Below are 15,694 nucleotides of genomic sequence, written 5' to 3' on the forward strand. Positions count from 1 at the left end.
AAGTAATAGACTTCAGAGCCTGAAGATGTGGAGTGCCTGTGCTTACTGATGTAGATGTTTGGGTTCCGGGATGCAAAAGTGAACTTAAAGCGGATCCGAGATGAAAAACTAACTATACCAAGTAAATTGTCTATATATCTTTTCTAAAGTTTAGATAGCTTACATAGCAAATCTATCTGCAAACAAGCTTTAATAGAATATGATTATTTATTCCTGTGATACAATGACAGCAGCCATGTTGTTTGTAAACATTACACAGAGGCAGGCTTATCTGCATCTTGAGCACCCAGCCTGTGAAAAAAACCTAATCCCCCCCTACTCCTCCCTCCTCCCCTCTGCCCCTGAAATCAATGGCTAGTAACACCTCCCCCTCCTCCTGCCCAGACTGAGCTCCCATGAGCCCTTGCTACTGCCAAGACTCTCTGAAAACCTGTGGGCGTGGTTTGTTTAGTTTATAGGGAATTAGAGTATTAAAACAAAAACAAAAAGTATTTGGCTAGAGGAATGCCCTATAAACAATAGGAAAGAAACACAATTATGTAATGGGTAAACGTTCACCTCGGATCCACTTTAAGACAAAACTTTTATTTTTTGGGGGCTTGTTAGAGTGTTGAAAGGTTAGCTTTTGTCTGTATTTTTATTGTTGCCTTACCTCCTTTATTGTTTTCCTTACTTCCTGCTGCAGTGACACCATAGGAAGTTAGAGGAAATCTGTGATGGATGGTGACACAGACAGCAGAGTTGGTTTAAAGCAGGGACACCTGATGTGAGAAGGATGTGGAGGCTGCCATATTTGTATCCTTATAAACAATGCCTGGTTGCCCTGCGGATTCTGTGTCTCTAAGGCTCGGTTCCCTCTTGGAATGTATGAAGAACGAAGCGGTATGTGTTTTGTTTTGTTGCATGTTGCATCTGCTCCGCCCATCTGCTTTGATAGCAACTGCTGATACTCAGGCGTTCATTTTCGCAACAGGCGGCAACCGAGCCTAATACTTTTAGCCATACTGTAGACCCTGAACAAGCATGCAGATCAGATGTTGACTGAAGTATGACTGGATTTGCCACACGCTTGTTTCAAGTGGGTGATTCAGACACTACTGATAATAAACAATTTAAAGGGAGCATAGGTAACAAAGTATAAACCTTTTTATTAATCTGTCTATCGAATTCACAGCTAGGACATACATTTAAAATCAATTAAAAATCTCATAGACACAGTGGCACAATTCACAAGGATACCCCCAGAGCTAATATAGGTGCACCTATAATTATTTTGAATACCGGTATCAGTTCTCTTCAGGCCCCTTTCAAGGTACACTTGTTCTCGCCACCATGTCAGCCATCAATAAAGCTTGTGTTCAATCCAACCCGTGTGCTTCTATGCACGCCTCTTATTCATAGAAGAATACGCTCTCATTACAGGCATATAAACTGATGCCTGAGAGATCAGAAGGAGGCCAGGCAACTGGTATTGTTTAACCTCCCTGGCGGTACGCAGTTTCAGAGGCTACATCCGCCGTGAGGATTTTTTGTAGCAAAATGTGTTTTATATCTGTTAGCTAGCACTTAGCTAGCTAACGATGTCCCCCAAGCCCCGCCACACCATTTAGCACCCCCCGATCGCCGCCGGCAATACGTACCCCTCCCTGATCCCGCGAGAGCTGCAGCTTCCCATTGAGCTTCACTAGTTGCTATGACGACAATCGGAGATGACGTCATGACGTCATCCGCAGTCCCAATCGTCGCCATAGCAAGGCCTGGAGCTGATTGGGAGGCGGCGCCATCGCGGGATCCCTGGGGGGTACGTATTACGGCGGCAATTGCAGGGGATCGATGGGGAGCGGAGGCACTTGGGAAACATAGTTAGCTAGCTAAGTGACATAAAACATAAAATGATATAAAACACATTTTGCTGCAAATAATCCTCCCAGGGCCATGAGATCCCCTGCGGCGGCTAGCCAGGGAGGTTAAAGGGAAATAAATGTGGCAGCCTCCCTGTCCTTCTCACTTTAAGTGAGTTAATTAATGAAACACCCCATTATGATAGGTAAGCATCCATAATTGGAGCAGGGTTTACATCTGCCAAAATTCACATGCGTTTTCCGCAATGGGAAATGCCAACCATAACACCCTTCATGTTAATCAATAGGCATTTCATGGTAGTTCACAGTACGTGTGATTTTTTTCATTTGCATTGTATGGGAAGAAAGAATTCAGACATCCCATTGCAGTCTTTCACACAGTGCATGCATTTACTTATAAATTGCATTAGCTGCTGTGGAAAAGCGGAAAGGCTTTCTCACATATGAGCACTCCTGTTGGGCGAACAGTGTTCGCCACTGTTCGGGTTCTGCAGAACATCACCCTGTTCGGGTGATGTTCGAGTTCGGCCGAACACCTGATGGTGTTCGGCCAAACCGTTCGGCCACATGGCCGAACTAAGAGCAGATGGCCGAACGTTCCCCGAGCGTTCGGCTAGCGCTGTGATTGGCCGAACGGGTCACGTGGTTTGGACCCGAACGCGCTCTGATTGGCCGAACTGTCACGTGGTTCGGGTAAATAAATACCCGAACCACGTCATATTTCTGCCATTTGTCTGTGGGTTTAGCTTTGGGTAGGCAGGCAGGGTAGTTCGCTCTCCAGCCACGCTAGCCAGGGTCCCCCCAGTCATTGTGTGTCGCTGCTGGGAACAGTAGTACACCGCTCGCTCAGCATTCTGTTTACTGCCACTCTGTGTACCTCGCTCAGCCACACTATATAGCATTCTGTTTACTGTTCTGTGTCTGCTGGGAATAGTAGTACACAGCTCGCTCAGCCACACTATATAGCATTCTGTTTACTGCCACTCTGTGTACCTCGCTCAGCCACACTATATAGCATTCTGTTTACTGTTCTGTGTCTGCTGGGAATAGTAGTACACCGCTCGCTCAGCCACACTATATAGCATTCTGTTTACTGCCACTCTGTGTACCTCGCTCAGCCACACTATATAGCATTCTGTTTACTGTTCTGTGTCTGCTGGGAATAGTAGTACACCGCTCGCTCAGCCACACTATATAGCATTCTGTTTACTGCCACTCTGTGTACCTCGCTCAGCCACACTATATAGCATTCTGTTTACTGTTCTGTGTCTGCTGGGAATAGTAGTACACCGCTCGCTCAGCCACACTATATAGCATTCTGTTTACTGCCACTCTGTGTCTTCTGGGAATAGTAGTACACCGCTCACCCGCCACTGTATAGCATTGTGCTCTGTGTCGCTGCTGGGAATAGTGGTACACCGCTCACCCGCCACTGTATAGCATTGTGCTCTGTGTCGCTGCTGGGAATAGTGGTACACCGCTCACCCGCCATTGTATAGCATTGTGCTCTGTGTCGCTGCTGGGAATAGTGGTACACCGCTCACCTGCCACTGTATAGCATTGTGCTGTGTGTCGCTGCTGGGAATAGTGGTACACCGCTCAGCCACACTATATAGCATTCTGTTTACTGTTCTGTGTCTGCTGGGAATAGTGGTACACCGCTCGCTCAGCCACACTATATAGCATTCTGTTTACTGCCACTCTGTGTACCTCGCTCAGCCACACTATATAGCATTCTGTTTACTGCCACTCTGTGTCTTCTGGGAATAGTAGTACACCGCTCACCCGCCACTGTATAGCATTGTGCTCTGTGTCGCTGCTGGGAATAGTGGTACACCGCTCACCCGCCATTGTATAGCATTATGCTCTGTGTCGCTGCTGGGAATAGTGGTACACCGCTCACCTGCCACTGTATAGCATTGTGCTGTGTGTCGCTGCTGGGAATAGTGGTACACCGCTCAGCCACACTATATAGCATTCTGTTTACTGTTCTGTGTCTGCTGGGAATAGTAGTACACCGCTCGCTCAGCCACACTATATAGCATTCTGTTTACTGCCACTCTGTGTACCTCGCTCAGCCACACTATATAGCATTCTGTTTACTGCCACTCTGTGTCTTCTGGGAATAGTAGTACACCGCTCACCCGCCACTGTATAGCATTGTGCTCTGTGTCGCTGCTGGGAATAGTGGTACACCGCTCACCCGCCACTGTATAGCATTGTGCTCTGTGTCGCTGCTGGGAATAGTGGTACACCGCTCACCCGCCACTGTATAGCATTGTGCTCTGTGTCGCTGCTGGGAATAGTGGTACTGTATAGCATTTCTGTACTGCCACTGTACTGCTGCCAGTCAGCGTGTACTGTAAGGATAAGTGAAATGAGGAAGAAATCCGGTGAAAGAGGGAGGGGCAAGGGAAGAGGTGTTTCCCCTGACGGTTCACGTACAGGCCACAGGGGAGCACCCAAGAAAACCCACTCAATACCGCCCATGTTGTCCAGGACAACAACCCTCACAAATCCAAAAGAACAGGACCAGATAATTACTTGGATGACCTCTCAAGCGTCCAGCAGTGGGTTAAGCAGCACCAGCACATCACGCACGAGGTCCGAGTCCTCAGCCAGTTACAAGAAGCCAGTGGGCACAAAGCTGACACAACCGGCAGCGACACCACGCACACAACTGCCAGATAACCAGTCCGATGAATTACCTCAGGACACAATGGGGTATTCGCAGGAGCTATTCCCAGCCCAACAAACTTCCACCTTTCAAAGGTCAATGGAGGAACAGCCAGAAATGTTGTGCCCGGATTCACAACCATTAACTGTGGGAAATGCACCGCGCACTGAAATACAAGGCGAGTCCGAGGAGGACTCGGAAACCCAAATCCCAGAGCAAGTTGGGCAGGAGGGGTTGCAATTGCAGGAGGTCGGCCGACAAGATCTGGAAGACGACGTTGGAGTGAGCTGCGCAGAGGTTGTTCTGGGGAGCTCTACTCCACGGCGGCGGCCCCCCACAATGACATATGACGAGTTTGAGGAGATGGAAGAGGAGGGTATGGACAATGTGGACAGAGACCCAGATTTTGTTTGTGAACGAGAACATCGCCGTCTTTGCAGCAGCACAGATGAGTCTGTTGAAGAACCCACTGCTGCACGAGTTCGCCTTGTGCCACAAGGTAGGCGGCGCGCAATTTCAGGCACCACAAGCGTGGAAGTTCAAGTGAGAGGCAAAAGAGGAGCAAACAGAAATCGCCAGCAAGGCAGGTGCTCCAAAGTCTGGGCTTTCTTTGAAGACTGCACTGAGGATGTTACCATGGCGATTTGCAAGGTGTGCAAGACCCGCCTGAGCAGGGGGAAAAGTATTAACAACCTCTCCACCACCAGCATGAGCCGCCACATGCTATCCAAACATCCCACTCTGTGGGCAAACTCGGCAGGACAGGGTACCAGCAACACTGCCTCCCTTGGGTTCACCAGACTCACCACCAGACCCGCCTCAGCAGCAGCGGTAGCCCAGCCATTGCGTGGTTCACAACATTCACAAACATCAGACGAAGCTGACACTGTCAGTTTCCGGAGTAGTGCTCTTGAGGTCTCCCAGTCTTCATCAAACACAACAACCAACAGCCCTTCCGTGTGCAGCGCTACGGTTCAGTTGTCTGTGTCGGAGATGTTTGAGCGCAAGAGGAAATTGCCAGCAAATGACCCCCGGGCCGTGGCAGTAACAGCCAGCATAGCCAAGCTTCTGGCCTTCGAAATGCTGCCATATCGAGTGGTGGAGACAAACAGCTTCAAGGGCATGATGTCAGTGGCCATCCCACGTTACGTGGTTCCCAGCCGCTACCACTTTGCGCGCTCTGCAGTGCCTGAGTTGCATGAGCACGTGGTCAGCAAAATAACCCGAAGCTTGAAGAATGCCGTTGCCTGCAAGGTTCGCCTCACCACTGACACCTGGACGAGTGCGTTCGACCAGGGTCGATACATCTCCCTTACCGCACACTGGGTGAACCTTGTGGAGCCTGGCAGCGATTCCTCACCTGCTACGGCGCGGGTGTTGCCCACGCCGCAAACAGCTGCACCGCCGTCCCTCCCACTGGATAACAACAGCAGCACCTACCTCTCTGACTCCTTCTCCCCCAACGCATCTCAAAGCTGTACCTCATCCGGAAACGCTAACCCAGCAGCAGTAGGATCGTGGAAGCAGTGCAGCACAGCTGTTGGCATGCGTCAGCAAGCGTTGCTGAAGCTGATCTGCCTTGGGGATAAGCAGCACACAGGGGAGGAAATTTGGAAGGGAATAAAGGAACAGACGGATTTGTGTCTGGCACCGCTGGACCTGAAACCGGGCATGGTTGTGTGTGATAATGGGAGTAATCTCATTCGCGCTTTAAGGTTGGCTAAGCTGACACACATCCCTTGCCTGGCGCACATGATGAACCTAGTAGTTCAGCGGTTCCTGAGGACATACCCAGGCGTGGCCGATCTTCTGTTGAAGGTGCGTCGAGTGGCCAAACATTGTAGAAATTCCAGTACTGCTTCGGGGGCACTCGCCAAGATGCAGGAGCGCTTCAATCTCCCCCACCATCGCTTGCTGTGTGATGTCCCTACGCGCTGGAATTCTACGCTGCACATGCTAGCCCGCTTTTGTGAGCAGAAGAGTGCAGTGGTCCAGTACATGACGGCGCAGTACCGAGGCGCATCCGGACAGCTGCCAAGCTTCTGTGGATCCGATTGGGCCAACATGTTGGACCTCTGCCAAGTCCTCCAAAATTTTGAGCAATCCACGTTGCTTGTGAGCAGTGACAACTCTTCAGTCAGCATTACCATACCACTGCTGTGTTTACTGAAGAGGTCAATGTTGAAAATCAAGGAAACAGCTGTCATGATGCAACTGGGGGAATCTGAAGGAGAAAATGATCAGCGTGATGGTACCAACATCAGGCCATCTGCCTCAGGGAACGCTGGCCCCAGCAGCTATGACGAAGAAGAGGAGGAGGAACAGCTGGAGTTGGAGCAGGAATTTCATGCCACCACTGACGAGGGCCAGAGCGGTGCACGTTGGACTTCCACAATTCAGCGCGAATGGTCAGCAGAAGCAGACCAGGAGGAAGGTGACGACTATGATGCATCACAACAACTATCACAACGCTCACAAGAGGATGATGAGGATTCTGGTAGGACTCTGGCACACATGGCTCAATTCATGCTAGACTGCATTGAACGTGACCCACGCATTGTGCGCATTTTGGACAACACCAATTACTGGGTTTATACCCTTCTGGATCCACGGTACAAACACAATGTTCCAAAACTGCTTGAAGAAAGAGTCAGACAGGTCAAAATGGAAGAATACCAGCAGGCCCTTGTGGAGACTTTAGAGTGGAGATTGACATCCTCCCCCTCCTCTAGCCAGTTGTACGCCGACAGACTGACTTCCGCAAACCCAGGACGACCAGGAGGGCAGCAAACAACGCAAGCCGCAACTAGTGCCCAAAAGGGAATGGTATCGGCAGTGTCCTTGGAGTGGGAAAATTTTCTGACACCCATGCAGCAGCAGCCCACTGAACAGCAAGCGTGCAGATCCACCTCCAACACCGATCGCCTGGAGAAGATGGTCAAGGACTACATGTCAGATGACGTAGCTGTGTCGAACAATCCATCTGCACCCTTCAACTATTGGGTATCGAAGCTAGACACCTGGCACGAACTGGCAATGTACGCAATAGAGGTGCTGGCTTGCCCGGCAGCCAGCGTTATGTCGGAACGCTGTTTCAGTGCTGCCGGAGGCATCGTCACAGATCGGCGTATCCGCCTCTCCACAGAAAATGCAGACCGTCTGACTCAAATTAAAATGAATCAATCCTGGATTGGAAATGACTACGCAACACTCCAGGACCCCAACCAAGTAACATGACCAATGAACATCTGGGATGGTGTAGCGTTTCCGGTCCCTGTTTATTGAACCTCTCATCTGTATTACATTTATGACTACATGGCGGCAAAAAGCATTGCTGCTATATCCGCACGCTTTTTGTCCTCATGCAAGGCCTGGGTTGTTGTGTCTCACAAAGCGTGGCCTTCTCCTCCTGCGCCTCCTCCTGTTCCATCACGTCTGCTGCTGCTGGGTTAGCGTTGCCGCGTGGTCCCTGTTTATTGAACCACTTATCTTTATTACATTTATGACTGCATGGCGGTACAAAGCATGCTATCCGCACGCTTCTTGTCCTCATGCAAGGCCTGGGTTGTTGTGTCTCACAAAGCGTGGCCTTCTCCTCCTGCGCCTCCTCCTGTTCCATCACGTCTGCTGCTGCTGGGTTAGCGTTGCCGCGTGGTCCCTGTTTATTGAACCACTTATCTTCATTACATTTATGACTGCATGGCGGTACAAAGCATGCTATCCGCACGCTTCTTGTCCTCATGCAAGGCCTAGGTTGTTGTGTCTCACAAAGCGTGGCCTTCTCCTCCTGCGCCTCCTCCTGTTCCATCACGTCTGCTGCTGCTGGGTTAGCGTTGCCACGTGGTCCCTGTTTATTGAACCACTTATCTTTATTACATTTATGACTGCATGGCGGTACAAAGCATGCTATCCGCACGCTTCTTGTCCTCATGCAAGGCCTGGGTTGTTGTGTCTCACAAAGCGTGGCCTTCTCCTCCTGCGCCTCCTCCTGTTCCATCACGTCTGCTGCTGCTGGGTTAGCGTTGCCGCGTGGTCCCTGTTTATTGAACCACTTATCTTTATTACATTTATGACTGCATGGCGGTACAAAGCATGCTATCCGCACGCTTCTTGTCCTCATGCAAGGCCTGGGTTGCTGTGTCTCACAAAGCATGGCCTTCTCCTCCTGCGCCTCCTCCTGTTCCATCACGTCTGCTGCTGCTGGGTTAGCGTTGCCGCGTGGTCCCTGTTTATTGAACCACTTATCTTTATTACATTTATGACTGCATGGCGGTACAAAGCATGCTATCCGCACGCTTCTTGTCCTCATGCAAGGCCTGGGTTGTTGTGTCTCACAAAGCGTGGCCTTCTCCTCCTGCGCCTCCTCCTGTTCCATCACGTCTGCTGCTGCTGGTGCTGGGTTAGCGTTACCGGTCCCTTTTCGTGGAACCTCTTCTCTGTATTACATTTATGACTGCATGGCGAAAAAAAGCATGTTACCTGTGCAAAGAAACATGACATTTTCCACATTTAAAAGACAGTTTTTCCTTTGAAACTTTACAATCAATTTTCTCAAAAACTATAAGCTCTTTTTCAAATATTTTTTTTCCTCTTGTACCCACTCCCAAGGTGCACATACCCTGCTAATTTGGGGTATGTACCATGTAAGAAAGCTTTACAAAGCATGAAAGTTCGGGTCCCCATTGACTTCCATTATGTTCGGAGTTCGGCGCGAACACCCGAACATCGCGGCGATGTTCGGCGAACGTTCGCGAACCCGAACATCTAGGTGTTCGCCCAACACTAATGAGCACATGTGGTGTCAGGAAAATGCATGAGAACCTAATTTGCGTGTTTTCTTTGCACACATGTGAAAACCTTGATATGGGAGTGTCCAGGTTTGCTGCCAGTCAGTGGTTTGATCCAGCTGTGGAAAACAGGTAACCGCACAGTTCATTTCTTCTGTTGCATGATGGGAAATTTTCTGTGCAGTTTATGACCTACAAAAGGACTACCACTGCTACTTCTACAATTGCAAAAAAGTGATATTTAACCACTTTGTCCTCCTTGACGTATTTATACGTCAAGGAGGACAGGTGCGCTCCCGCGGCCGATCACGCGCATGCACGCGCGCTCCCGGCCGCGGATTCGGTAGTCCAGGAATCAGTGAATCGGGCTAAGGTGCCCGATCACTGATTCCTCTCCCCTGCAGAAAAAGCGACAGCTTCTCTCGGAAGCTACGCTTTTTCTAATTCCCATGTCCCTCTAAGCGTACATTGTACGCTTAGAGTGACACAATGTAAACAAACTCAAGGTTGCCATCTTGTGGCCAAAAAGTAAAACTACATCTAAAAGTAAAAAAAAAATTAACACACTCATATATTTCCCTAAATCAAACCCTATTTACATCCCACCCTCCCAAAAATGCCCACATAAAATGTTTAATAAAAAAAACAAAAACATTACAATAAAAAAAATAAAAAACACATAAATATTTACCTAAGGGTCTAAACTTTTTAAATATCTATGTAAAGATGAAATATCTCTATTTCTTTTTTTTTTTATAAGCCTGTAAATAGTGATGGATGCAAAACGGAAAAAATGCACCTTTATTTCCAAATAAAATATTGTCGCCATACATTGTGATAGGGACATAATTTAAACGGTGAAATACCCGAGACAAATGGGCAAATACAATACATGGGTTTTAATTATGGAGGCATGTATTATTTTACAACTATAATGGCTGAAAACTGAGAAATAATGAATTTTTTTCCATTTTTTTCTTATTCTTCCTGTTAAAATGCATTTACAGTAAAGTGGCTCTTAGCAAAATGTACCCCCTAAAGAAAGCCTAATTGGTGGTGGAAAAAACAAGATATAGATCAGTTAATTGTGATAAGTAGTGATAAAGTTATAGGCTAATGAATGGGAGGTGAACATTGCTCGGATGCATAAAGTGAAAATGACTGAGAGCTTAAAGAGACTCTGAAGCGAGAATAAATCTTGCTTCAGAGTTCATAGTTAGCAGGGGCACGTGTGCCCCTGCTAAATCGTCGCTATCGCGCCGCTAAACGGGGGTCCCTCATCTCACAAATCCCCTCCGAGCAGCCAGGGATCTCTTCCTGGTTGAGGCAGGGCTAACCGCCGCAGCCCTGCCCCACGCGCGTCTGTCAGCGCGTATCTTTGCCTCTCCCCCGCCCCTCTCAGTCTTCCTTCACTGAGAGGGGCGGGGGAGAGGCGGCGATGCGCCGCTGATAGACGCGACTAGAGGCAGGGCTGCAGCCGTTAGCCCTGCCTCTAAGAGCAGCAAATTATACGACCAATTTGGTCGTTGATTTTGCAGGGGGGGGGGGGTTAGGGTGAAAGGACCCCCGTTTTGCCACAGGATAGCGGCGTTTTAGCAGGGGCACACGTGCCCCTGCTAACTATGAGCTCTGAAGCGAGAACTATTCTCGCTTCAGTGTCTCTTTAAGTGGTTAAGGGGTACCTGAACTGATGGGACAAAATGAGATGAACATATGCATGTAAAGTGCCAAGCATTTATATACTGTAACAACTACAAGACTGTTTTGCTTTTATTTTCTATCACTGTGAGGGTTAAACCTTTTAGGGCTCCGAATGACAGTTTCTCTCCAGTCAGATTCAATTGGACTATAGCATTACTGAGAGATTCAATGGATTGGATGGACTGGAGTTGGGTGGAGGGGAGTCGATGACTACACAGCTTGCATCATTAAATAAATGGGCTGTGCCAGTATAGAGAATGAGACCATAAAATAATCGGAATGCGGCAATCTTTCACAATAAAATAATCGGAATGCGGCAATCGTTCACCATAAAATAATCGGAATGCGGCAATCTTTCACCATAAAATAACAGCGCTGCTCTTTTTGTGTTCTGGCTTCTGGGCCAGGCCGGAACTATAGAATAAGTGTCGGGGGAATGGGCAGAGAGGCAGCGGATGGAAAAACAGTCCCATTCCACCTGCCAGCCTCTCTGCAATGGAGGGGGGCTCGGTGGTGGAAGTAACTCTGGAAATTCTGGAAGGGCCCTGCCTGGGCTCATGATTAAAAAAAAACACGCAAAACAAAAATAGACAGCAGGACAGGCGGGCCCCACAGTTGTGGCTAAGGGATCTGGGCCTCATAGCCATTGCTATGGTTGCTATGGTGATCCCTACCCTACTGGTTACCATTCTGTTCGATGTGGCTGGATAGTGTAATGGTTAAGGGCTCTGCCTCTGACACAGGAGACCTGGGTTCGAATTTCGGCTTTTCCTGTTCAGTAAGCCAGCACCTATTCAGTAGGAGACATTTGGGCAAGACTGCCTAACACTGCTACTGCCTATAGAGTGCATCCTAGTGGCTGCAGCTCTGGCGCTTTGAGTCCGCCAGGACAAAAGTGTGATATCAATGTTATTTGTCTTGTCTTTTCTGGTTAGATACCTTGACAAAGGGAACCCACCGCGATCCCCGAAACGGCCTTGGTTTTGTGAATGGACATCAAGTAAACACAAAAAAGCAGTGTTTATTCAATGCTTTATTTGTTACTGAGCATGTGGAGCCTTTTGATTTCTTTATTGACTGTACACTGGTCAAGCACCTCTTATTGCAGTATGGTGTGTGATGCTACCTCTGCTATTGCCTTCTGTACTAGAACCTTTAGCTTGCTTGCTGACTGGTGTGGGTGGAGTGGGGACCTTTTCAACAGAGGAAACCTCAATGCTGGTGAAAAGGTCTAGCATAGAATGCTGTTGTGTGCAATCCATTTTGGAAGCTAATATACTCTCTTTATCCAACTAAATACCATTTGCAACCAAATTATTATTACCGCTCCGGGTTAATTGTTGTGTGTTTGTATCTACAGTATCAAGGAGAACAAATCTAGTGCATTCCTATACTTTCTACACAAGCGCAAAGCAGAACTGACATTCGCAATTTGGCAAAATTGTGTCACAATTGCATCACACTAAAGGAAAAATACCCGCGCAATTTCCATGACAGAGCCGGTGTCCTTGCATATTAGGAATTACAAACTATCACAAAAATGCAGCAGATCTTGGCCAGTGGAAAACAGCTCTAAGAGAAACTACCGAACAAGCTGTGTGACAACTAGTACTACTAATAATACATTCAAAGGTCAATTCCTGGGTACAGGTCTGCTTTCATTTTTTATTGGACATCAGTTCATTATTGTGTTCTGTGGTGATTGCTGTAGCATTTTAAATCCTGCTTGCTTCCCAACATTTTGAGATAAGAAAAAGGGACATTTAAGTCACGCCACTGCTACACCCCTAATCACGCCCCCTCCACATCTCTAATAATGCTCCCGGCAGTCCTCTAGTCACGCATACCATAAACATTTTATAAGAAAAATAAGTTGTGTCTGCAGTGTATCCGGCACAGGCAGGGATCGCCGGATGCCGGATAGATGTGCTCGCCGGTTGCTTGAGCTACTGGCCGAAAATGCACAACCCCCCGAGCAGGATAAAATACTCACTGAGCCCCCAGTGACGTCCTATAGCTCCTAGCGGGCTCCTGTCAGCCTGTCGACATCCACGGCTCCATGCGAGTCACCTAACCTGCATCGGGTCACGTGTCACAGGGGAAGCTGTGCACAGATCCCGGAAGCTGCTAGGAGCTACAGGACATCGCTGGAGGCTCGTAGAGTATTTTAGATTTTAGGGCCGACAACTCCTCCCATGCCCCCCCCCCCCCCCCCGAAAACCCCTAAACACAATACCCGTTATCCCCCCAGACATGCCGATTAGTTGAGACTTTTGGTTGCCTGAGTTCCAGCTGATGGGGACTTTGCTGTACACTGGTCCTTACTATCCTGGTTCATTTCCCATCATGTTCAAATTTGAGAATAAGAAATGTATCAATTTAAAGGATGGGAACAGGGCTGGATTTACCATAAGGCACTGTAGGCACGTGCCTACAGGCACCTGATGATGAGAAGGTGTCTCACTCCCCTCCCCTAGTGCTTCCCTCCCTCCTTCCCTATGCAGAGTGCCAAGCAGAGCATAAATGAGAGGTTACTGTCAGGAACCGGCCCGCGGCACGCCTGCGTATACGGTTCCCGACTGCGGGTTTGACCAGATTAAGCGGGGAACAGCCTTATTTAAGCTACAAACAAGGCTGGAACCCCTCAAACACTTCCCACTGCCACCACTAGCGTTGCTAGACACGTTCACTCAGCTATTGAGTGCTCAATACGCAATCTGCGTTTTCGTATTTGGGTCAGCTTTGCGCTTAGGCCAAATACGGGAACGCCACGCACCCACACACACACACAGTTGCAATCTTACACTGTCGTGAAGCAAAGTCCCACTAACAGTCGTTCCGAACGATACTGTTAGCCACTCTGCAGTCGCTACTCGCACTGGCGTTGTTCGTACGTTGGGTCAGCTGCGCGCTTAGGCCAACGTATGACAAACGCCCCCACACACAATGCAATTACAATTTCATACGGTAGTGTTGCTCAAGCGTACAATTAGGCATGAACTTATACACGGTTACACTTCAGTCTCTTCTAGGCTATGAGTGTTAGTTTAGTACGGCAGAAGTCAAACTTATTAAATAATAATTTAATATTCTAGAAAAACATAGAACAGTGCAGAACTTAATATATACAAAAAGATTACAAAACACAAAGTAAGAATAGTTACAAGATAAAAGTTACAAAGACAACACACACGGATATTTGCGTAAAATAAAAATGGGGATTAAAAAGAACGTTACCAACTTGAAGGTCTCAAAGTTGTCGGCAGGAGCATGCCGCTTGTTCGACCGGAAGTCGAGATCGACTCTAGCTATGCGCTAACTCCCAGAGCAGATGGTCACTAGGCATTTGCCTCTGCTTTTTATACTCTGAGCTACGCCTGGAGGCTGCAACTTACTTGGGGAGGGGAGGAACTAGGTTTTAATTAAATCTCAGACATATTCCATTTCCAGGTAAAAGTCTACTATACATCAAAGATTGTGAAGTTAGGCTTTCAACTCCAGGTGAAAACTTGATTAAGGCGTTTTCCTGTCTCAGTTCTCAGACATAAATGGGATTTCCAGAGATCCACATACATGAAAAGGGTACTATAGCACACCCACAAAACAAAAGACTTCCTTCACTTCCAATCTCCCCAGGTTACAGGTGACAATTGATTAAGGCTTTCACATTGCAGCAGGATGTCCTGTGTGATAGGTGACAATTGCTCCCAAACACAATACACCTCGGAGACATTATTCAGACAACATGGTCTGACCACCTGTATAGGCTTCACAGCAACTAATTAAGGGTTTCCTAATTAGAAGCAGACAATGATAGGTAATTTACACTTTATACGGAATTCCAGGAAGACTGGCTAACAGACAATCCCATATGATAGTCAAAAAAAAATGAAGGAAATATGTTCCTGTTATCCTTAATATCATCAGCACCCCAATATATCACCACACCTCCCCTCTTTAGAATGGGGCAAGGCAGATGATCTTCCCAGATTATCCTGCCTGCGCCTACATTGTTGGTTCTGCTTGACGGGACAACCCGTCCGCATTCCCATGATTGCTCCCCTTCCTATGTTGAATGGTGAAGCTATATTGTTGGAGAACCAAGCTCCATCTCAGCAATTTTCCATTGTCACCAGAAACCCGATGTAACCAACTAAGAGGGTTGTGGTCGTTGACGACCGTGAATACGCGACCATAGAGGTAGTGCTGCAGCTTTTGTAGGGCCCATACAATTGCCAAGCACTCTTTCTCTATGGTGGCGTAGGCTACCTCCCGGGGTAGCAGCTTCCGACTTAAATACAGAATCGGATGTTCTTCCCCAGTCTGGTTTACCTGGCTTAACACAGCACCTAGGCCAAAGGCTGAGGCGTCCGTCTGGACCACAAACCGTCGGCTGAAGTCTGGCGCTTGCAACACGGGAGGGCTGGCTAGGGCCCTCTTCAGAGCTGTGAATGACTGTTCACATTCTGGCGTCCAGAGAATCTGCTTGGGCAGCTTCTTTTTGGTGAGATCTGTCAATGGCTTGGCAAGGGCACTGTAGTTGGGGACAAACTTTCTATAGTACCCAGCAGTCCCTAGGAAGGACTGAATCTGCTTCTTCGTTTGGGGGGTGGGCCAGGACACAATGGCATCTACCTTCCCAGTATCTGGACGAAGCTCTCCACCCC

This window comes from Hyperolius riggenbachi, chromosome 1, assembly GCF_040937935.1.
Source record: "Hyperolius riggenbachi isolate aHypRig1 chromosome 1, aHypRig1.pri, whole genome shotgun sequence".
Lineage (NCBI taxonomy): Eukaryota > Metazoa > Chordata > Amphibia > Anura > Hyperoliidae > Hyperolius > Hyperolius riggenbachi.